Source organism: Mobula hypostoma, chromosome 11, assembly GCF_963921235.1.
Source record: "Mobula hypostoma chromosome 11, sMobHyp1.1, whole genome shotgun sequence".
NCBI lineage: Eukaryota > Metazoa > Chordata > Chondrichthyes > Myliobatiformes > Myliobatidae > Mobula > Mobula hypostoma.
The window spans coordinates 22,928,013-22,953,319 of record NC_086107.1 but is presented as its reverse complement, the minus strand read 5'-3'; the positions used below and the strand labels follow the sequence as shown (position 1 = coordinate 22,953,319).

General features: G+C 40.9%; 1 protein-coding gene across 2 annotated transcripts in view; it reads right to left on the bottom strand.

Annotated features, from left to right (window-relative positions):
• Positions 1-25,307, bottom strand: part of LOC134353619 (potassium voltage-gated channel subfamily A member 4-like) — a 114,369-nt gene that overhangs the window by 54,708 nt on the left and 34,354 nt on the right. For both annotated transcript variants that reach the window (XM_063061755.1, XM_063061757.1), the window contains exon 2: positions 17,676-17,931. The gene's annotated coding sequence lies outside the window, so the exon portion shown is untranslated. The remainder of the gene's footprint in view (positions 1-17,675; positions 17,932-25,307) is intronic.

Genomic DNA, 25,307 nt, shown 5'->3' with positions numbered 1-25,307 from the left:
AACCTGGACCCAACATGTCGATGCGCCTATAAAGAAAGCATGATAGTTGTTATATTTAATTTGGAGTTTTAGAAGATTTGGTATATCAGCAAAAGCACTTGAAAATTTCTACAGATGTACTGTGAAGAGCATTCTAGTTGTCTGTATCACTATCTAGTATGGGGCAGAGTGGTGAGGGTTACTGCACAGGATCAAAGTAAGCTGCAAAGAGTTATAAACTTAGTCAGCTCCATCATGGATACTAGCCTCCTTAGTATCCAGGATATCTTCAAGGAGCAATGCTTCTAAAAGGCAGTGTCCATTATTAAGGACCTCCATCACCCCAGGTCATGCCTTGTTCTCATTACTACCATCAGGATGGAGGCACAGAAGCCTGAAAACACACACTTAACAATTCAGGAACAACTTCTTCCCCTCTGCCATCCAAATTCTGCATGGGCATTGAACTCATGAACACTACCTCACTACGTTTTTAATTTCTATTTTTTACAACTTAATTAATTTAACTATTTCAAAATGCTGACTGTTTACTCTTTTCCATGGATGCTGCTTGACCTGCTGAGTTCCTCCATCATTTTGTGTGTGTTCTTTTGGACTTCCAGCATCTGTAGACTTTCTCATGTATATGATACTCTTTAATTTCAGTTTCTATATTACAGTGCCAAGTTACTACATAAACTATTCTTAAGGGCTGTCAACATTACAATTCATTGTCAAGCACCATTTCTTCAAGCATCTGAGCAATGCTATCAGCCTATTCTCCCATAATTTCCCAATTACTTATTCTCAATTGTCAGGCAACTTAAAGTATGTCACCACATACAACCTTAAGATTCATTTTCTTGCAGGCATTTACAGGAAAATAAACAACAGTAGAATTTGTGAAAAATTATATATACATAAACAAAAGCTGACAAGCAACCTATGTGCAAAAGGAGACAAATTGTGCAAATAAAAGTAAATAAATAATACTGAGAATAGTTGTAGAGTCCTTGAAAATGAGTGTATAGGTTGGAGAGTCAGTTCAGCGTTATAGTGAGTGAAGTTACCCACAATGGGTCAGAAGTGTGATATTTACAACTGGTCCTAAATCTGATGGTGTGGCTCCTCCTGCATCTCCTGCCTGATGGTAGTAGCGAGAAGAGAGGACAAGAGGACAGCCTGGACGATTGTGGGGGGGGGGGGGTTAATGAGGGCTGCTGCTTTCCTGTGGCAGTATTCCTCGTAAATGTGCTCATCAGCGGATTTGCCTGTGATGGACCACCATTTTTGGTCGATTTTTCCATTCCTGGGTATTGATGTTTGCACTCAAGATGGCGTCGCGTACGGCGGCTGTGTAGCAAGCTCCGTTCCAAATCTACAGTATACTACTAATTTCTACGATTTTCTTAACTATTTCTGTTCAAGTAGCTGATAGTCACATCAGATACGATAGAATGACCCTTCTGAACACAGAAAGACAGCATTTACCCACTATGTGCCGCCTTTCCTACACTGGGATCCCCTGCTTGCGTGATCCATGGGAGAATCATCTCTTACACCGCCACTACCTTGGAAGAAGCCTTGGTGAGGCTGAAATGGAATGCAAATTGGCCGCCACTCCCTAGAATACACCTGGCTAGTGTTCAGTCCCTGGACAACAAGCTTTGTGAATCCCTGGCCAGAATCTCCTGTAAGTGGGAAACAAAGGAATGCAACGTTTTGTGCTTCGTGGAGACCTGACTGATGGAGGAGATACTGGATCCTGCCATCGAGCTCTCTGGGTTCTTCCTGTCTGTTCTGGGAGAATAGGTCAAAAAATCTCACTGGGAAGAGTAAAGGAGGAGGGGTATGCTTCATGGTTAACAATGCCTGGTGCGACCCCTAGAATATGCACGTACTCATATCCTTTTGTTCCTCAGACCTGGAATACCTGGTACTACTGTGCAGACCCTACTGGCTGCCTAGGGAGTTCACAGCTGTTGTCATCACAGCGGTGTACATTCTGCCGCAGGCTGATACTACTTGGCTCTCAAGGAGCTGTACAAGACCATAAACACACTGAAGACTACAGACTCAGAGGCTGCCTTCATTGTCGCCAGTGACTTTAATCGAGCATCGCTAACGAAAGTCTCTCCAAAGTCTTGTCAGCACATCCAGGTGAGCACTCGTGGAGATGGGATACTTGACCACTGTTACACTCCCTTCTGCAATGCTTACAAAGTTCTCCTTCGCCCAGCTTTTGGAAAATCAGATCACTCTTCGATCCTGCTTTTGCTGAATTACAGACAGAAGCTGAAAGAAGAGATGGCTATAGTTAATGCCGTCCGCCATTGGTCTGACCAATCAGCCTCCATGCTGCAGGACTGCTTCGATGATGTTGACTGGATTGTCTTCCATGATGAAAATGTCTCCGAGTTCACTGATGGAGTCACGTGCTTCATCCGGAAGTGCATCGACGATGTTGTCCCCCAGAAGATGGTCAGGGTCTTCCCAAACCAGAAACCCTGGATCAATAGTTCCGTGCGAGCAGCACTTACAGTGCGACATCAAGCTTACATCACTGGCAATCAGCGAGAGCTCAAGAAAAGCAGCTATAATCTGTGCAAAGCTATGAAGGCTGCGAAACAACAATACAGGGGCAAGATTGAGTCAAGATTCACAACGAATAGCACACGTGACTTGTGGCGAGGGCTGCATCACAGACATCAAAGCCTAACGTTGCGGTGCCACCAACATTGCCACGTCTCTCCCAGATCAGCTCAATTGCTTTTATGTTTGGTTCGATGTCACTAACTCTGAGCCTCCAAGGAAAGCCACTGCTACAACCTGCAACCTGGTTTTCTCTGAGGCTGAAGTACACAGGTGTTTCGAATAGGTGGACAGTCGCAAGGCTGTGGGACCGGACGGCATCCCAGGGTGAGTACTCAGGGTGTGTGCAGCACAACTGGCAGGTGTGTTTACTGACATTTTTAATCTCTCACTCTCCCAGTGTAGAGTGCTCCCTTGCTTCAAATTATCCACCATTGTCCCTGTACCAAAAAAGACCAAGGTGACTTGCCTGAACGACTTGCAACCTGTCACACTCACCTCAATAATAAGCAAATGCTTTGACAGGCTGGTCAAGGATTGCATCTGCAGCTTACTACCACCCAAACTAGACCCCCTACAATTTGCCTACTGACACAACCAATCGACAGACAACGCAATAGCCACTGCTCTACGTACCATCCTTACATGTCTGGAGAAGAAGGATGCTTATGTGAGAATGCTGTTCTTGGACTACAGTCCAACATTCAACAACATAATTCCATCCAGGCTGACAAGGAGCTCAGAGACCTTGGCCTTGAACCTGCCTTGTGCAGCTGGACCCTGGACTTCCTGTCAGATCGCCAGCAGGTGGTAAGAGTGGCTCCCTCACCTCCACCCCTCTGATTCTCAATACAGGAACCCGTCAGGGCTGTGTACTAAGTCCCCACCTCTACTCCCTGTATACCCATGATTGTGAAGCCACCCACAGCTCTAATCTCCTAATTAAATTTGCCAATGACACTACACTAATTGGCCTTATCTCAAACAATAACGAAGTGGCCTACAGGGAAGAAGTCACCTCTCTAACACAGTGGTGTCAAGAAAACAAGCTCTCTTCAATATTCCAAAAACAAATAAGCTGGTTGTGGATTACAGGAGGAATAGAGATGGGCTAACCCCCATTGACATTAATGGACCTGGGGTTGAGAGGGTAAACAGCTTTAAGTTCTTCGGCATCCACATCACCGAGGACCTCACGTGGTCTATACACACCAACTGTATGGTGAAAACGGCACAGTGGTGCCTCTTTCACCTCAGACGGTTGAAGAAGTTTGGTATGAGCCCCCAATTCCTAAGAACTTTCTACAGGAGCACAATTGAGAGCATCCTGACTGGCTGCATCACTGCCTGGTATGGGAACTGTACTTAATTGCAGAACTCTGTAGAGAGTGGTGCAGACAGCCCAGCATATCTGTAGTTGTGAACTTCCCATGATTCAGGACATTTACAAGGACAGGTGCATAAAAAGGGCCCGTAGGATCATTGGGGATCTGAGTCGCCCCAACCACAATCTATTCCAGCTGCTACAATCTGGGAAACGGTACCACAGCATAAAAGCAAGGACCAACAGGCTCCAGTTCAGCTTCTTCACCAGGCCATCAAACTGATTAATTCACGCTGATTTGAGTGTACTCTATGTTACATTGACTGTTCTATTTATTATAAATTACTATGATTGCACATTTAGACGGAGACGTAATGTAAAGATATTTACTCCTCATGTATGCGAAGGATGTAAGAAATAAAGTCAATTCAATACCCGATCAGATGCAACCAATCAGGATGAACCGCACTATGCATCTATAGAAGTTTGTCGAAGTTTTAGATATCAAGACAAATATTTGCAAACTTCTAAAAAGGTAGAGGATTTGTCTTTGTGATGCCACTTAGAGTATGTGCAGGTTCCAGGTCAGATCCTCTAAAACATTAATGTCATGAAATTTGAAGTTACTGACCCTGTCCACCTCCAATTTCCTAATGAGGAATGGCTCATGGACCTCAAGCCTTTCCTCCTGGAGTCAATAATCAACTCTTTGGTTTTGCTGACATTGAGTGAGAAGTCATTACTGTAGCTCCATTCAACCAGATTTTCGATCTTCTTCCCATATACTTCCTATACTCTTCCTGCCCTGCCCCTGACTCTCCTATCAAATACCCACACAACAGATAATTAAATCAATAAACCTTCCAGCACATCTTTGGTAAGTGGGAAGACATTAGAGTGCCTAGGAGAACATCCTCCCCCCCCCACCCCAGTCACCAGAAAAACAAGCAAATTCGACACAGACAGCATTGGAGATCAGGACTGAACTACAATCTCAGGAGCTGTAAGGCATTAATAACAGCAATTATGCCACCAAGGGTAACTAAAAGGAAGGGAGAAAGGCTGGGATAAGAACAGCACTACAGGCTAAGGTTGTAAAATGAAAGAGCAGTTTCATGAGCCATATGACTTATACACATATTTAAAATGACAGCAAACATTCAGGCACAGAAGAGTGAATTTCCAAATACTACTTCAATTGGAAGTCCCTTCCAAACAGCACACAACGGACAATAAATTATCTTAACAGCCTAAACATGGGAAAAATATCAAACAACTCAGCAATGTGGCATTAGTATAATGAAAAGTATGTAGTTTCTTAGACTTTTCTAATTAAACAATGCAGAAGATGGTTAATTTCCAACCAAATGAAAAAATATGCATATTGGCAAATTTTCAGTATGTTCAATATATTTTGGACAGAGGATGAAAGGGTCAAACAAATACATTATTTGAATGCATATGCAGACATCCCACCCTGCAAAAACTCATTTCAGGGAGGTAGCACCATCAATTTGCGGGAGACTCCCGGAACTTCCAGGAGAGGTAGGATGTCTTCAATAGAGTAGCTCCTTCGCAGCTAGCCAGCTAGTTTAAATAATGTTAGCTATGCTAATGAATGAATAACACCTCACACACACGAGGAATTCTGCAGATGCTGGAAATTCAAGCAACACACATCAAAGTTGCTGGTGAACGCAGCAGACAAGATCACCAGTAGGCCAGGCAGCATCTCTAGGAAGAGGTACAGTCGACGTTTCGGGCCGAGACACTTCATCAAGAATGAGTAACACCTGTTAAACTCACCTCAACATGTCTTTTACAGTCTTAACCCACCATGGGCAATAGAAAAGTCACTGTTGCAAATAGTGCAGCGAGCAACACTGTCATTATTTTTGACCCTTATTAGGCAGGGGTACACTTTAGGGTAGTCTGGGGTGACGTACATTTTATATTTTCTTTTTTTGGAACACTCTGCCATGGTGCGCTCTCGCTCTCTCTCTCGTGGTTGCTTTCTCGCTCGCTCTCGCTCTCTCTCTCGTGGTCGCTCTCGCGCTCTCTCTCTCTCTCTCATGGTTGCTCTCGCACTCGCTCTCTTGCTCTCTCTCTCGCTCACTTGCTCTCAAAAAAATTGATTTCCGGGATATTGTATATAATTTGCGGGCATCAGGGAGCCACTATTAATATGCGGGAGACTCCCAGAACTTCCAGGAGAGGTGGGATGCCTGCATATGAAAATGGAGGGAGTTCTGCTTTAAATGCATTGGAATGGACTAGATGGGGCGAAGGACCTACTTCTGTTCTGTACTTTTCTATAACTCTATGACAATACCTCAATCATTAAAATATCACATATTCAACTCAAGAATAACCATTAAAATAGGAGATCAGCAATTTTGCCAGTACAACTGGGTCTCATGGTCTTTTTGGTCCATACACTTATTCCAATGGTCTCACTAACAAGGAGTATTCCTTTCATTTCTGCTCTGAGACACAGTGCCCATACCCCCTGAACAATTTAAGACATGGACTCTAAGGCAAAGTTCTCCTGCTTCATTTCCGATGGTACAATTACAGTGAAGGGCTCAGATCATTCTTGCAGTTCTGGCATGTAGCCTTCCATTACTGTGATGGCTAGATGTCTGTACTGGGATTTTAAACTTTACGAAGAGAACGCTCCTTGGTTGATTGTCAGCCAATTGGTAAATGTTCTATCCATGTAAGCTACAGCAGGCAGTTCTACAAGTATGAGTACATTAAAGTACAGTATATCATGTATCTTCTACAGATGTTTCTTTCGACAAAATAATGTTTAAAGAACTAGCAAATCATAATTCTTGTATTCTTGAATAAATTGTAATATATGCCTTTGCATCTAAATATTATTAACATAACAAGAAAATCAAATTCTGATCCATTTTTCCTTCTCGGCCTGCAATGTTAAAAACTACAATTAATCAAATTTTCAATTAAAATTTTTAAAGTTTTACATCATTTTGAAGAGATCCAATGACACTGCATTGGTGGTTTAGGACACAATTGAAGTATTGTATTGTGATTCTAAAAGCTCAAGACTAATCATGATTAAATGCATGCAGTGTCACCTGGCCTTTGATAATATTACGATATTGTACATTTCAAGTTCTTGTTGTAAGGTAAACTACCTTCACATTTAAATTACAGAGGGTTTGAATCAAATTTACAACTAATTCCTTATTAATAATGGTATGACAGGTTAGTAAGCATCTGTGATCAAGGTATTTAACATCTTATTTCAGTGCAATGGAACACAAATATGCCTTCTTCCATGCTGAAAATAATTTTTCAAATTGATCAAAGAAATGGGGTGGGAAGGTCTTCTACAATTTCTTGATCCAAAAATAGTTTCTCTCATTATCCTTTGCTGATTAGCACACAAAGAATATAGCCATAGATAGAAATAAAACCTAGTGGTCCCCACTATTTCTGTGTTTGTGCAGTGTTGGAGTGTTGCCATGGATTAGTGGAAAGAAGTACACAAAGAACTGGGACTTGAATAAGGCTTTGAATACTACAGATAATTTTCATTACAATATAATGAAGAGTTGAGAAGACCACCAGGTAGCTGTTGTTACTCCCCAAAAAGTTAATCGCAGAATAATCTCATAAGTAATAATTCTTTCGGAGACTGTGAAGATTCAGCATGACATCTAACACTTCAACAAACTTCTACAGATGCGTAGTGGAGAGTATATTGACTGGCTGCATCACTGCCTGGTACGGAAACACCAATGTCTTTGAACCAAAACTCCTACAAAAATTAGTGAATACAGCCCAGTCCATCACAGACAAAGCCAGCCCCATCATTAAGCACATCTGCATGAAACAATATCACAGGAAAGCAGCATCAGAGACCCCCGTCATCCAGGACATGCTCTCCTTTTGCTTCTGCCACCAGAAAGGTGGTACAGGAGCCCCAGGACTCACACCACCAAGTTCAGGAACAGTTACTACTCCTCAACTATCAGATGGTTGAACCAAAGGGGATAACTTCACTTGTCCCATCATTGAAATGGTTCCACAACCAATGGACTCACTTTCAAGGACTCTTCATCTTATGTTCTCAATATTTATTGCTTATTTATTTATTATTATTATTAGTTCTTCCTTTTTGTATTTGCATACTTTTGTTGTCTTCTGCACTCTGGATGAATGCTAAAGTTGGGTGGTCTTTCATTGATTCTGTTATGATTATTATTCTATAGATTTATTGAGTATGCCCACAAAAAACAAATCTCAGGGTTGTATATGGTGACATATATGTACTCTGATAATAAATTTACTTTGACCTTTGATTAATTTCCATCATTTTTAAATGTTTCAGAATGTGAACACTCTTGATGAGCTTGATAAGCAACAAAGCCAGTGTGTGACGCTAGGCAAGCTGCCAGTCTTTTTTTTTAAGCTATTTCATGTTTCAACTTGCTCTGCAAAACCCCTCTCACCAGCAAAACCCACGAAATGGCACTTGCACATATAATTCTCTGCTATCATGCAGAGCTTCACCATTGAGGATCAGGCCAGCACTTTATAAGTGCTTGATTTTTAAATTGCCCAATATACTAAAAATTATGAATTTACGTAGCTTTTATATCACAGAAAATCACAAGACAGGGAGTCCAGCAATAAAGCAAATTAATGGATTCAGAAGACCACATCTGTCAATAAATACTAGACTTGTTCATTTGATAGTCCACATGTGGTAATCTGGGTTTTATTGCCATTGAAGTATCTGAACTCTGGTAGTTCCATCTGGAAGCTGAAGGATAAGTATGATAAAAAAACAAAAACTTTCTGCAAAGTTTTTCTGAAATGTTGATGATTGTTTTACTTAATAATGTAGTGCCATTATGAAAAGCAAGGAAATGCAGATTTAACACTGCTTATTGAAAATTTAACATTGCAGCAATTTAACACTGCTGCTATACTCAACACAGTCCAACATCAGCGCAAGGTTAAAATCATCCATGGTGAAGATCACTCAGGATGGTTGTAATTTCACGGGAGTAACCAACAGGACATAAGACCCTAAGAGATAGGAGCAGAATTAGGCCTTCTGGCCAATCAAGTCTGCTTCACCATTCAATCATGGCTGACTTATTCTCCTTTTTAACCCCAGTAATGCTAATGTATTCTGCATACTGCTGAATTTAAACTCTTACTTTTCTACATTTTAGTTACATCACAATGGAGCATGCTATTCTGATATTTGTATGCCTCAATTTTAAAACATCTGTTATTCAGTTTTCATTACTTCCCCTGATTTAATCATATACTCATCCACATAAGCAATGAAATAATCAACATCTAATACACTTTTAAAAGTACTCACATCACTCCCAAGCATCAGCACCAATCTGTGATGGCTTAAAGAATGGATAGAGTATCGTTAAACACTGAGCACTACTGAGCGGCAATACTTGCACCTAGGACTGAAAAGGTAATTTCTTTTTTCCCCACACTCTACGAAGGAGGCAGAATATGGACTTTAAAGACCCAGACATCAGAAAGAAACTACTTATTTCACATACATGAGTTAATAGATAATGTAAAGCCTATCTAAGAGTTTTACCACTATGGGTGGAATGGTGTAAAATTTCACTTTTGAACTTTTAAGCAATTCCTAGAACATGTATCTTCAATCTACATCACAAATCCTGCAGCTAAATACGTACATCAAAAGAGAGTAACTTGTATGTATTAGTGAAAACAAACAATTGCCTTGGCAATTGTGAACTCAACTTGCAATCCATCCCACACACTAGGTTGCAGCTTGTCCAAAGCAATTACTAAATTTTATATTAATCACATTTGGTATTTTAGAGTGCAATTTCTTCTCACAACAATTCCTACATCTACACTGTCAGTATTCATTAATATAAATCTATTTTTATACCACTTTGAAGAAGTGGTCAAATAGATAGTAAGGGCATGAATACTAATGGAGGTTTGTGCAGATTGTCACAAAAAGCACTGTTTTACGGCTGATTTCTGAATATTAGCTATGATGCAATCTGCTCAACCAACATGTTTTTCCTCATTCAACTTCATCCCATCCTTCCCTATCAGCCGATGACTTTTTATTGAGCAGCCTCTTCTTCCCAAAGTCCTCTCAGTATTGCCATCCTACACAGCACACTGCAGTGACACATTAGCCCAATTGCTAAATGATCTTCCTGGTGTTCTCAACTCAATGCTGCAATTGAATCCAAGCTGGGGATTCAATGAGGCATTATCAGTCACATTTGCAGATGGTATCACATGATGCTAAACAGCTGTTCCTTTCAATTTCTGGAAGAGTGAACTTGTGAGAGGATGGATGAGTGTCATTGCATAAAGCAGTTGTGATAGAAACTAGCACAGGATTGCATGACTCTTCTGTGGTAATCAGAAAGGTGAGACAATAACTGAAGGGCTGAAATGAGGGCCCACATTGAGTGTTTTCCATAGAACTGGCAATCCTCCAAGGTTTGTATGATCTGGGTTTTTGGCTCACCAAATAAAATCAAAATGGCTTTTTAATTACTTTAAATAATTCTGATTTAAAAGGCACTCCCTGATGACACCTGCCCCATGCATTAAAATTCTTGATGTTGTCTGACCTACTGAGTTTTTCCAGCAATTTCTGTCCGAATGGTCCATTTTCACACAAAGTATCAGAGACAGTTCCTCAGTGATCCCCACTGTAATGGTTATTATTTATTTCCCAAATAGTATTAAAGATATGGTCATAACATTACTATTTCTGGGAGCTTATATACACAATTTAGCTGCAACATTTTCCATATTACAACAATTATAGTTACAAAGCACTAAATTCACTAAAATCCTCCAAATTGCTATGCATAGAATCATAGCCTCAATTTCAATATTGATAGTTTTACTGAAAAGTTATTTTAAAATAAGTATATGTTGTTCTTTTTCCCAATTAAAGAAGACACTATCAATTATGGATATCTGAACAATATAAACATTAAGTGCCTTTGGTTTATTAAACCGGACTGCCAGGGAAGAGCCTGATTAATACATAATATCACTAATATAGAATTCTATCAGGTGATAAATCGAAATGTTCCATTCCTATCTCTAACTAGAGTCTGCATGATCTTAACGAAACTACATCTATGTATAAAGCCTATTCTTGTCAAGCTTCAACTTCAAGTGGATTTCTACTATTCAACAGCTGTGATGTAATCAAGCTGATTGAGTAACCAACCTTACTGAATAATTCTTGTTAAAAGCAAACCAGAAACCAAAGAGCACAATTTTTAATTAACTTTCTGGTATTTTGCAGAATGCTAAATAAAGGCTAGAAAATATACAAAAGGTTACAATAGAAACAAAAGTATCACAAGCTTCTTTCATTTCTCTACTTTAATACCCTTTCGATCAAGGTTACCTTATTTTCCTTGCTTGCCCTATATCACTACTTGAAAGTTCTCAGACTCAGAAGGCAAGACAAATAAGCAAACAAGCAATGCAGCAACTACTGCAAGTCAAGTTAGTACAAATGGTCATGTAATCATGCCCTAATAATTTAATTAAAAATTCAGCCAAATGCTAACAGAATTTTCCGATATTGTTTTTAAATGATTTCTTTGAATTATTTACATCACTGAGGAAAGAGACTGATATTTTCAAATGGAAAATAAAGTTTAACAAGAATAAGTGCAACAAAAGTTATTCTCTAGGAAAAAAGATAAGAGTATTATGATTTAGAAGTTGTTATCCTACATGAGATAGACTAGGAATAAAGGGATTTCAATGTATAAACACACCAATCACAGAAAATTAAAACAAGTAGTCATTTATTCCTAGAGGAACAGAACTGAAAAGTAGAGAAGTTCCACTAAACTTGAATTGAACTTTAGTTAACTTATACACAAAGACAGTTCTGGTTGCCATCTTTTTTAAGGGATATAGAGGCAATGGAAAAGATTAAGAGAAACATTATAAGGATAATACCAGCAATGTGAAGTTTGCAAAACAAAAAATGATAAACGTAATGGGCCCCTTTCCTCCTAAGAAAGGAAAGCTAAGTGATGAGATAATAAAGATAATTAAAATGAACACAAATTTTGATAGAGTGGAAATATAAATTATATCTCCAAATGGGGAAGAGCGTAACTGGAAGTCATCACTCTATGATGTTGAACAAAAGGAAAATTCAAAAGAAAACTCTTTAAGGAATAACAGGAGGCAAGAATGGGACATCGATTCCAGCAGGGACTGGCTGGACAAATGGCCTATAATCCTTGCAATCCATTTATAGATGGCAACTCTTTTATTGTAGCACTGTGTGAAACATGGCACGGGAGTTTCAACCTACACTCTTATGCTCAAGTTTCAGATTTCCTATTTAGACCTATTAGGAGGAGGAGAAGATGGTGGTGCAACACAGCACGCACGGCCTCTCCAGTGAATGATATCTGTAATCTGTCAAGTAGGGGACCATGCACAATTCTGATTTGATGCCCGCTTCGCTGCCGCTGCTACTGTGTGGTAACCGGAATCTCCAGAGCAGAAGGCCCCAAACCCTTGGCTTTGCTTGTTTCGGTGGCCGGGGCTAGGTCGAAGGCGCTCGGGAGGCTGTATCAGAGGGGCTGGTCGGAGGCTCGAAGTTTTCAGATTGACGGACTCGGTGTCGGTTGTGGTCAGCTGCTTCCAAGGCCTCGGCAGTTGTCGGTGCCTTGGAGGTTTATGGCAGGGATTTTCTCCCCTTTGCCACCTGCTATCAGGGACTCGGGAGTCAATCGGGACTTGAGACTTTTTTTTTACCATGCCCATGGTCTGTTCTTTATCAAATTATGGTATTGTTTTGCACTGCTGTAACTATATGTTATAATTATGTGGTTCTGTCAGTGTTAGTCTTTGGTTTGTCCTGTTTTCTGTGATATCACTCTGGAGGAACACTGTATCATTTCTTAATGCATGTATGCATTTCTAAATGACAATAAAAGTGGACTGAGTGTTCTCATAATCTACTTCTGGACTCATCGGTACTAAATCCACCACACCATGTCTTGCAGCAGACAGAAAAGCTCTATAACTGGTAGTCAAAACTGTGCAATGCATTACCGGCATCAGTCTACCCGTCATCAACGACATATTATATACAGAAAGATGTTCGAAAAGGGCTAGTAACATTATGAGGGATCCCACCCACCCTGCTCATGGACTTCTTGTCCCACTCCCATCAGGGAGGAGGCTACATAGCATTCATGCCGGGTCCACCAGACTCAAAAACGGTTACTTTTCCCAAGCAGTAAGGCTAATCAACACCTCCACCCACTAACTCACCCCGCCATACTCCCCATTACTACTATTTTATCATTTCTTGTCAGTCACCTTGGATTCAGGCACTCCTGGGCCTAGCATCACTTTATGGACATACAATCAGTCTATATACAGTATATAAGCTATCTTATATATTAATATTTATTCTGTTTTTATTACTGTTATTTATCCTATTGTTTTTCGTGCTGCATCAGAGCTAGAGTAACAATTATTTCATTCTCCTTTACACTTGTCTACTGGAAATAACATTAAACGATCTTGAACCTTAATTTATCTGACACCATGAAATGCAGCCAAAGATACTGGCAGAGCATTACAATTCCTGTCAATGGACTCATCTCAGACCTGTGCCACCCAATCAACAGATATATAAAGCCAAAGCAATGACACTCTTGTACTCTCCCTGTCTCCTTCCATCCTTCCTGCACTAAGGGCTCATGCCATCTTCCTCTTCTTCCATCCCAGCTTCCTTTTAGACCATAAGACATAGGAGCCATTTGGCCCATCGAGGTTGATCTGCCATTTCATCATGGCTCATCCAATTTTCCTCTCAGCCTCAATCACTTGCTTGCTCTCCATATCCCTTCATGTCCTGACCAATGAAGAATCTATCAACCTCTGCCTTAAATATACATAAAGGCTAGGCCTCCACAGCTGCCTGTGGCAAAGAATTCCACAGATTCACCACTCTCTGGCTAAAGAAATTCCTCCTCATCTCCATCCTAAAAGGACTCTCCTCTATTCTGAGGATGTGTCCTATGATCTTAGATTCTCTCACCATAGGAAACATCCTCTCCACATCCACTCTATGAAGGCTTTAACCATTCGATAGGTTTCAATTAGGTCACCCCTCATTCTTCTGAATTCCAGTGAATGCAGGCCCAGAACCATCAAATGCTCTTCATATGACAAGCCATTCAATCCTGGAATAATTTTTGTGAACTTCCTTAGAACACTCTCCACTTTCAGCACATCCTTTCCAAGATAAAGGGCCCAAAACTGTTTACAATACTCCAAGTGAGGTCTCCCTAGTGCTTTATAAAGTCTCAACATTACACCCTTGCTTTTATATTCTAGTCCTTTTGAAATGAAGGCTAACATTGCATTTGCCTTCCTCACCACAGACTCAACCTGCAAATTAACCTTTAGGGAATCCTGCACAAGGACTCCAAAGTCCCTTTGCGTCTCAGTTTTTTTTTGTATTTTCTGTCCATTTAGAAATAGTCAACCCTTTCACTTCTTCTACTAAAGTGCATGACCATACACTTCCTGACACTATATTTCTTTGCCCTTTCTCCTAATCTGTTTAATTTCTTCTGTAGCCACTCTACTTCCTCAAAACTACCTGCCCCTCCACCTATCTTCATACCGTCTGCAAACTTTGCAACAAAGCCATTAATTCCATCATCCAAATCATTAACATATAACGTAAAAAGAATTGTTCCAGCACAGACCCCTATGGAACACTACTAGTCACCGGTAGCCAACCAGAAAAGAGTCCCTTTATTCCCACTCTTTGCCTCCTGCCAATCAGCCATCATTTTATCCATGCTACAATCTGAACTCCCTATGCAGAACCTCGTCACTCGTCCACGTGATTGGTACCTACATTGCCAATGACTTCTGGCTGTTCACCCTCCCACTAAGAATGCTGAGGACTCAATGTGAGATATCCCAGACCCTGCATTCGGGAGCAACATACTATCCGGGAATCTCATTCTCACCCACAAAATCATCTTTTTCCCAATTAACAATTCCCCTAACACCACAGCGTGTCTCTTCTCCCCAGTTCCCTGAGTCACAGAAGCAGATTCAGTGCCAGAACCCCGACTACTGTGACTTTCCTTTGTTAGGAAATCTCCCCCCGCCCCAACACTATCCAAAGTGATACAACTGTTGTTGAGGGCAAAGGCCTTAGAGTTATTCTGCAGTTGCCTCCTTAACCCCTTTCCCCTTCTTGACTGTCACTCTTTTTCTGTCTCTCTCTCACTCTCTCTCCCTTTTCTCTTCTCCTAGCACTCTCTCTCTTTCTTTCCCTCAACCATCACTCTTCCCCCTGCAGATCTTGTTACCCTAAAAATTACAAAACATAAAAAGTCAGAGCTTTTGGATATTGTTGGAGTATCTGTTTAAACCTTCTTGACATTCCTTAAGACTAAAGTGAGCCACAAACACTGTGAGGTTGGAAAGCAGTAGTCTGACAGAGAAAAACAATCCAGCTGGTTTCCTGAATTCATGGAGTAATGTGGGTGAACGTTGTAACTTTTTATGTATTACTTCCATTAAATGGGGCCTGTGTGAACCAAGTTAGTTCAAGATTTGATTTCCTCAAAATTGCCCAAGGTAGCTTGAGATAGTTATTTCACCAATATTGTACTGATTTATTCTTCTATTATATTTCTACATTTTGTTAATAAAAGAATTACTAAACCAATCTGACCTTTGTAGGAATTTAACTAGCTGCTTCTAACACCAAACGCCAAAGCAGCTCTAATTTTGCACTTCAACAAATATTTGAGAAGTGTTTCTGCCAATAACTTATTTTTCTTGCCAAAGTTGGCAAAAACACAGAAAAACATCAATTCCTAATGGTTTCAAGTATTTATTCATAAAATAGCAATTTCACTTAAATTAAATCCTACTTGAATATTTGCTTGCTTTGAGAAGAGACTTCAGATCAATTTATCACATAAAACCAAAGCTCTTCTGAACTGAAACCCAGATAATATATTACAAGCTTAAAATGAATACTTGAGAAAAAAATGATTTCACAATAAAACTTTTAGATCAATTTGCTCAATATTATCCTCTTATCCAGATCTAAAACAATCATATTTGTAATTATTAACTTTATTTTACATTTTTATCTGTGTTAGGTAAAATTTGAAATACTGACTGGTTTATCCAGCTATACAAATTTTACTGCATATAAATGCAGACTAACTAAAAATGGCAGTCCCATAGCAGTACTACTGGATGGAGAACACTGTCATTTCAGATCCTCGTTATTTTATGTTTTTTGCTCATTAATTTGTCACCATTACTGTTGCTATTTTAATATACCATATCTAAAAGACACATTCGATTCTCCTGTAGAAATATTTCAAAGGAACATGGACCATTGTGTACAGGATAATAAGATCTTAATAGGATAACTCTGGATCTAACAAGATAAATAAATGTTGTACCTTCATCCTTCGAACACACCACCATCCTCTCAAACACCCACTGCCCTGTAATAATTCCCTCCCCCTCAATGAAATTGAAAGTCTCCAATGCCCTTCTTCCACCTCAACAGGAGTCACATCTTTCAAAAAGAAAAATGTGTGTAGTTGTTAGAAGTCAATGATATCAGCCCCAAGAGATGATTGAAAACAGAACATCTCAACTGATCAGGCAGTTGTGGAAAGAGGAATAGACACTGCCTGAGTTCCTTAGGGAACTAGGACCAACAACCTTCAGCTCTTTCATTGTTTATCTTCCTGAAGGTGGAAATTTGAATGTATGCTGGTGACTGCCACATGTTTAGTTCCATTCACTATTCTGCAGCAAATGCAGCAGGTTCAATAATGGCTTATAAGTGGCAAATAACATTTGTACCAGAGAAGTTCCAAATAATGACCACCTGCAACAATACTAACCAATTAGTGAAAGACCTCACTAGAACTTACTGGTATACCGGTCCTGAGTGAGGCAAAGAAGCTGGAACTCCTAGAATAGTGGAAACATCAAATAACTCTTATCTTAGCTATTATTTATAAGAGGCAGATGGGGGAAAAAGTCCAAAAAAAAACAAGTTTCTGGAAATTAGAGCTGTAATATGATTGGGAAATTGGCCTCATCTTTAGACTTTTACTTTAACATCCATATGAACTAGTGCTACTTAACTTAAACAATTTATGTATACACAATTACAACAAAAAAATTCAACAAAATTATATTGCAGAATTTTCATAATCTTATCATATTCTCATCATTGCCTAGTTCTGAAATTCATTTTTGAAACATTGATTGTTCAATCATGTTAAAATTAGATTTTCCATGTTAACAATGTTAACATCTGGACGGTCAAATGATCTATTTTGTTGTTTGCTTTTATCATTCTGATGTCTTGATAATTTTATTCTCTGCTAAATTATTATTTATAAATACACTTAATGTGAACAATAAATTGTTTTCAATTTTTAAGCATACATAATTTAAAAGAAGCTTATGAAAAAGAAATTTCACCAACACTGAAATGTAATTTATATCTCTGCCAAATACACTTCAATGTACCAATTGCATAGTAAAAACTGAACCCTGCATCAGCAAATAAATATGCAAATATGAATCTTTATTTTTTGCCAGATACCACAGAAATAATTGTTCAAAGTTCAAACAGGACAACTGCCAAAAATAACTTGATCAAAGCATAAAAGAAGTGTATATTAATTGTCCTTACCTTGGATCCTGCAGAATCCATCTGCCTCATTATTCAGTTGGATTTTCATTACTGTTGAACTTTCAGTTTTGTCTGTATCCCTTGTGATTTTGTATTATGACACTGATTAGAATTATAAAATTCTAAAATTCTAAAATCACCACAAATTCCGTTTTCAAACTGTTACAGTTAAAGTCTGTTATGTAGACTCCAAGGAATGGTCATGAACCTTCTTGAATTACATTATAGGTACACACAATGTCTATAATCATGTTCACTGTGAACAGAAAATAAAAGATCATATTCAAATATAAGTTATTAATACTGTTTTAACTTTATCTGCTTCATAGTATATTGTACAAGATACATTACAATATTATAAAATTACCATTAAATCAAGGTGGACAATGAATTTTGTTACATTTAAAATATATGTTATATTATAATATTTTATACATAATTATGTCTACTCACAAGAAATATATTGTTATAAAAATTAATAAATATGAGCAAAAATACACCCTACATATCGTCGTCTTCCCTGATAGTCTATAAAATTAGGGATGCTCTTGTCTTGCAGCAATTTTACCAATGGTTTCTCACAATCAGTTGATTTCTTTTGGAAGTAAAATTCTATCAAATGCAATAACATAAATTGCTAGAAATAGCAAGTGAGACCACACCTAAAGACTCTTGGAACTGAAGCACTGACTGTTTCTTTTTCCACATGCAGCCTGACCTACTTCTGGCATCTGCAATTTTTAATTGATATTCTATCAATTAATCAAAAGCTCAATTACCAGAGCCTTTTGATGAAGACAACGACAATGCAAAGTTGATTCATCAGCATGTTTCTTGGGATGGAGATTTCAGGAGAGGAGAAGGCAGATAAGGCTGAGAGGAAATCTAATTAAAATATACAAAGTTATGAGAAGGACCGATAAGAGTAGGTAGCGAGAATCAATCACCTTATAGAGATGTCTATAATCAGAGGGTACAGGTTTAAGATAAGGGAAAGGAGCTTTAAACAGGATTGAATAATACTTTAACCAAGGGAGAAACTGAAACCTGCAATATACTACCTAAGTAGTAGAAGCAGCATTGTCACAATATTTAAGAAATACTTGTATAAGCACTTGTAACACTATGGTATACAAGTCATGGTAAATGGTAGGCACTTAACGGGCATGACAGATGTAACGGGCATGTTTACTGGAGCTGTGGAATGGATTTAAACTAATTTGGCAGGGAGATGGGAAGTGGAGTGATGGGGCTGAAGATGGGGCAACTAGATGCAGTGTGCAGTGAAAGTGTGTGGAAGGACAGGCAGATGATAGGGCAAAATTGCAGTCAGTGTGATGAGTTAAAGTGTAATGGGAGGGCAAAATCAAAAAGGTTGATGAATACAGGACTGTAAGTGTTACATCTGAATGCAGGCAGTATGTAGAATAAGGTAGATGATCTTTAGCACAGTCAGAGACTGGCAGATATGACGTGGGCATTTTTAAGTTGTGGCTGAAAGAAGATCATATTTAGGAACTAACATCCAAGGATATACATTGTATCAAAAAGACAGACAGGTAAGCAGAGGGGGTAGGGTGACTCTGTTGGTAAAAAAAAATTGATATCAACTTCTTAGAAAGAGGTGACATAGGGTCAGAAGATGTATACTTAAGAAACTGCAAGGGTAAAAAGACCCTGATAGGAGTTATACACAAATTTCTGAAAAATAGACAGGATGTGGGCTACAAATTACAATGGGAGACTAAAAAAGAGCATGTAGAAAGGGTAATGTTGCGATAATCGTGGAGGATTTCAACATAGAACATAGAACATAGAAAATAGGTGCAGGAGTAGGCCATTCGGCCCTTCGAGCCTGCACCGCCATTTATTATGATCATGGCTGATCATCCAACTCAGAACCCCGCCCCAGCCTTCCCTCCATACCCCCTGACCCCTGTAGCCACAAGGGCCATATCTAACTCCCTCTTAAACATAGCCAATGAACTGGCCTCAACAGTTTCCTGTGGCAGAGAATTCCACAGATTCACCACTCTCTGTGTGAAGAAGTTTTTCCTAATCTCGGTCCTAAAAGGCTTCCCCTCTATCCTCAAACTGTGACCCCTCGTTCTGGACTTCCCCAACATCGGGAACAATCTTCCTGCATCTAGCCTGTCCAATCCCTTTAGGATCTTATACGTTTCAATCAGATCCCCCCTCAATCTTCTAAATTCCAACGAGTACAAGCCCAGTTCATCCAGTCTTTCTTCATATGAAAGTCCTGCCATCACAGGAATCAATCTGGTGAACCTTCTTTGTACTCCCTCTATGGCAAAGATGTCTTTCCTCAGATTAGGGGACCAAAACTGCACACAATACTCCAGGTGTGGTCTCACCAAGGCCTTGTACAACTGCAGTAGTACCTCCCTGCTCCTGTACTCGAATCCTCTCGCTATAAATGCCAGCATACCATTCGCCTTTTTCACCGCCTGCTGTACCTGCATGCCCACTTTCAATGACTGGTGTATAATGACACCCAGGTCTCATTGCACCTCCCCTTTTCCTAATCGGCCACCATTCAGATAATAATCTGTTTTCCTATTTTTGCCACCAAAGTGGATAACTTCACATTTATCCACATTAAATTGCATCTGCCATGAGTTTGCCCACTCACCCAACCTATCCAAGTCACCCTGCATCCTCTTAGCATCCTCCTCACTGCTAACACTGCCACCCAGCTTCGTGTCACCCGCAAACTTGGAGATGCTGCATTTAATTCCCTCATCCAAGTCATTAATATATATTGTAAACAACTGGGGTCCCAGCACTGAGCCTTGCGGTACCCCACTAGTCACCGCCTGCCATTCTGAAAAGGTCCCGTTTATTCCCACTCTTTGCTTCCTGTCTGCTAACCAATTCTCCACCCACACCAATACCTTACCCCCAATACCGTGTGCTTTAAGTTTGCACACTAATCTCCTGTGTGGGACCTTGTCAAAAGCCTTTTGAAAATCCAAATATACCACATCCACTGGTTCTCCCCTATCCACTCTACTAGTTACATCCTCAAAAAATTCTATGAGATTCGTCAGACAGGATTTTCCTTTCACAAATCCATGCTGACTTTGTCCGATCATTTCACCGCTTTCCAAATGTGCTGTTATCACATCCTTGATAACTGACTCCAGCAGTTTCCCCACCACCGACATTAGGCTAACCGGTCTATAATTCCCCGGTTTCTCTCTCCCTCCTTTTTTAAAAAGTGGGGTTACATTAGCCACCCTCCAATCCTCAGGTACTAGTCCAGAATCTAAAGAGTTTTGAAAAATTATCACTAATGTATCCACTATTTCTTGGGCTACTTCCTTAAGCACTCTAGGATGCAGACCATCTGGCCCTGGGGATTTATCTGCCTTCAATCCCTTCAATTTACCTAACACCACTTCCCTACTAACATGTATTTCACTCAGTTCCTCCATCTCACTGGACCCTCTGTCCCTTACTATTTCTGGAAGATTATTTATGTCCTCCTTAGTGAAGACAGAACCAAAGTAATTATTCAATTGGTCTGCCATGTCCTTGCTCCCCATAATCAATTCACCTGTTTCTGTCTGCAGGGGACCTACATTTGTCTTTACCAGTCTTTTCCTTTTTACATATCTATAAAAGCTTTTACAGTCCGTTTTTATGTTCCCCGCCAGTTTTCTCTCATAATCTTTTTTCCCCTTCCTAATTAAGCTCTTTGTCCTCCTCTGCTGAACTCTGAATTTCTCCCAGTCCTCAGGTGAGCCACTTTCTCTGGCTAATTTGTATGCTACTTCTTTGGAATTGATACTATCCCTAATTTCTCTTGTCAGCCACGGGTGCACTACCTTCCTTGATTTATTCTTTTGCCAAACTGGGATGAATAATTGTTGTAGTTCATCCATGCAACCTTTAAATGCTTGCCATTGCATATCCACCGTCAATCCTTTAAGTGTCCTTTGCCAGTCTATCTTAGCTAATTCACGTCTCATACCTTCAAAGTTACCCCTCTTTAAGTTCAGAACCTTTGTTTCTGAATTAACTATGTCACTCTCCATATTAATGAAGAATTCCACCATATTATGGTCACTCTTACCCAAGGGGCCACTCACAACAAGATCGCTAATTAACCCTTCCTCATTGCTCAAAACCCAGTCCAGAATAGCCTGCTCTCTAGTTGGTTCCTCGACATGTTGGTTCAAAAAACCATCCCGCATACATTCCAAGAAATCCTCTTCCTCAGCACCTTTACCAATTTGGTTCACCCAGTCTACATGTAGATTGAAGTCACCCATTATAACTGCTGTTCCTTTATTGCACACATTTCTAATTTCCTGTTTAATACCATCTCCGACCTCACTACTACTGTTAGGTGACCTGTACACAACTCCCACCAGCGTCTTCTGCCCCTTAGTGTTATGCAGCTCTACCCATATCGATTCCACATCTTCCCGGCTTATGTCCTTCCTTTCTATTGTGTTAATCTCTTCTTTAACCAACAACGCCACCCCACCTCCCCTTCCTTCATGTCTATCCCTCCTGAATATTGAATATCCCTGAACGTTGAGCTCCATCCCTGGTCACCCTGGAGCCATGTCTCTGTGATCCCAACTATATCATAATCATTAATAACAATCTGCACTTTCAATTCATCCACCTTATTACGAATGCTCCTTGCATTGACACATAAAGCCTTCAGGCGCTCTTTTACAACTCTCTTAGCCCTTGTACAATTATGTCGAAAAGTGGCCCTTTTTAATGCTTGCCCTGGATTTGTCGGCCTGCCACTTTTACTTTTCTCCTTTGTACTTTTTGCTTCTACGCTCACTTTACACTCCTCTGTCTCTCTGCACTGGTTCCCATCCCTCTGTTGTGAACTAACCTCCTCACGCCTAGCCTCTTTAATTTGATTCCCACCCCCCAACCATTCTAGTTTAAAGTCACCTCAGTAGCCCCCGCTAATCTCCCTGCCAGGATATTGGTCCCCCTAGGATTCAAGTGTAACCCGTCCTTTTTGTACAGGTCACGCCTGCGCCAAAAGAGGTCCCAATGATCCAAAAACTTGAATCCCTGCCCCCTGCTCCAATCCCTCAGCCACGCATTTATCCTCCACCTCATCGCATTCCTACTCTCACTGTCGCGTGGCACAGGCAGTAATCCCGAGGTTACTACCTTTGCGGTCCTTTTTCTCAACTCCCTTCCTAGCTCCCTATATTCTCCTTTCAGGACCTCATCCCTTTTCCTACCTATGTCATTGGTACCTATATGTACCACGACCTCTGGCTCCTCACCCTCCCACTTCAGGATATCTTGGACACGATCAGAAATATCCCAGACCCTGGCACCAGGGAGGCAAACTACCATCCGGGTCTCTGGACTGCGTCCACAGAATCGTCTATCTGACCCCCTTACTATCGAGTCCCCTATCACAACTGCCCTCCTCTTCCTTGCCCTACCCTTCTGAGCTACAGGGCCAGACTCTGTGCCGGAGGCACGGCCACTGTCGCTTTCCCCGGGTAAGCTGTCCCCCCCAACAGTACTCAAACAGGAGTACCTGTTGTTAAGGGGCACAGCCACCGTGGTACTCCCCATCACCTGACTTTTCCCCTTCCCCCTCCTAACCGTGACCGACTTGTCTGCCTCCCGTGGGCCCAGCGTGACCACCTGCCTTCCACTCCTCTCTATCACCTCCTCGCTCTCCCTGACCAGACGAAGGTCATCGAGCTGCAGCTCCAGTTCCGTAACGCGGTCCTTAGGAGCTGCATCTCGATGCACTTGGCGCAGATGTAGACGTCCGGGAGGCTTGGAGACTCCAGGGCCTCCCACATCCGACACCGAGAACAGCAAACTGCCCTCACAGTCATAATGCCCCTCTCCTCAAATAGCAACAGAAAATGAATGTCAAACCTTCCTCGCCTCGCCCGCTTCCGCCTAAGCCCGGTGAGCCGAAGCCCTTAAGTCTTCACTCTGCTCCCATCTCACTCCGCCGCCCGCAAACTACGCTGCCCGCTCTATGAGGCTTTGTTCCTTTTAAATCTGCCGCGCTGCACTGCCCGACGTCACACGCCTGCGCAGTCCCGCCTCTCAGAAAGCCGTTGGAGAAAAAAAACAACGAAAATTTCAAAAATCTCTTTCTCGGCACTCCCACTCAGACTCTCAGACTCCTTCTTCGAATCAAACCCGAAGCAGGATGTCTGCCCTTTTAAATCTGCCGCGCTGCACTGCCCGACGTCACACGCCTGCGCAGTCCCGCCTCTCACATGCAGGTAAGTTGATAAAATCAGGTTGGTGCTGGATCCCAGGAGAGTAAATTTGTAGAATGCTTACGGAGTGGCTTTTTAGAGCACTTATAGTTGAACCCACTGGGGAAATGGCAATTCTGTACTGGGTGTCTTTAATGACCCCAATTTGATTGAAGATTGTAAGGCAAAAGGACCCTTAGGAAGCAGTGATCATAATATGAGAGAATTCAATCTGCAGTTTGAGAAAAAGATAAAATTGAACATATTAGTATTACAGTGGAGTAAAGGAAATTACAGCAGCATGAGAGAGGAGCTGGCCAAAGCTGATTAGAAAGGGGCACTAGCAGGGATGACAGCAAAATAGCAGCGGCTGGTGTTTCTGGGGGAAATTCAGAAGTCACAGGAAAGATAGATACATCCCAAAGATGAAAAAGTATTCTAAAAGGAGCACAAAAGCTAAAGAGAGGGCATATAACAAAAATTAGGGGGAAATTAAGAGGATTGGGAAGCTTTTAAAAACCAACCAAAGGCAACTAGAAAAGCCATAAAGACAGAATAGATGAAATCTGAAGGTAGGCTAGCCAATAATATACTTTTGTAAAAGGAGATATAATACATTTTTCAGATATATATATAAAGAGTAAAACAGAAACGAGAGTGGATATTGGACCGCTGGAGAGGTAGCAATGGGGGGAACAAAGAAATGACAGACAAACAAAAAGTATTTTGCATCAGCTTTCACTGCGGAAGTCACTAGCAGAATGCCAGAAATGCGTGAGTGTCCAGGGGCAGAAGTAAATGTCATTGCTATTACCAAAGAGAAGCTGAAAAGTCTCAAGGTAGATAAGTCACCTATACCTGATGGACTACACCCCAGGTTCTGAAAGAAGTAGCTGAAGAGATTGTGGAGGCATTAGTACTTTCAAGAATCACTAGTTTTTGGCATGGTTCCAGAGTACTGAAAAATTGCAAATGTCATTCCACTCTTTAACAAGGGAGGGAGGCAGAAGAAAGGAAATTAGGGGCCAGTTAGCCTGACTTCATGTGTGGCGCGCAGCCAAGTGGTTAGGGCGTTGGGCTCATGATTTGAAGGTCCTGGGTTTGAGTCTTGGCCAAGGCAGCGTGTTGTCCCTTTGAGCAAGGCACTTAACCACACACTGCTACAGTCCACCCAGCTGAAAATGGGCACCGGCAAATGCTGGGGGTTAACCTCGCGACAGACTGGCATCCTATCCGGGGTGGGGGGTGGGGCAAGTCTCGTACTCGCAGTCGCTTCACACCACAGAAACCAGCATAAGCACCGGCTTGATGGGCCACAAGACTCGGGACAGACTTTAACTCTTTAGCCTGACTTCAGCGGTTAAAAAAATGTTGGAGTCTACTATTA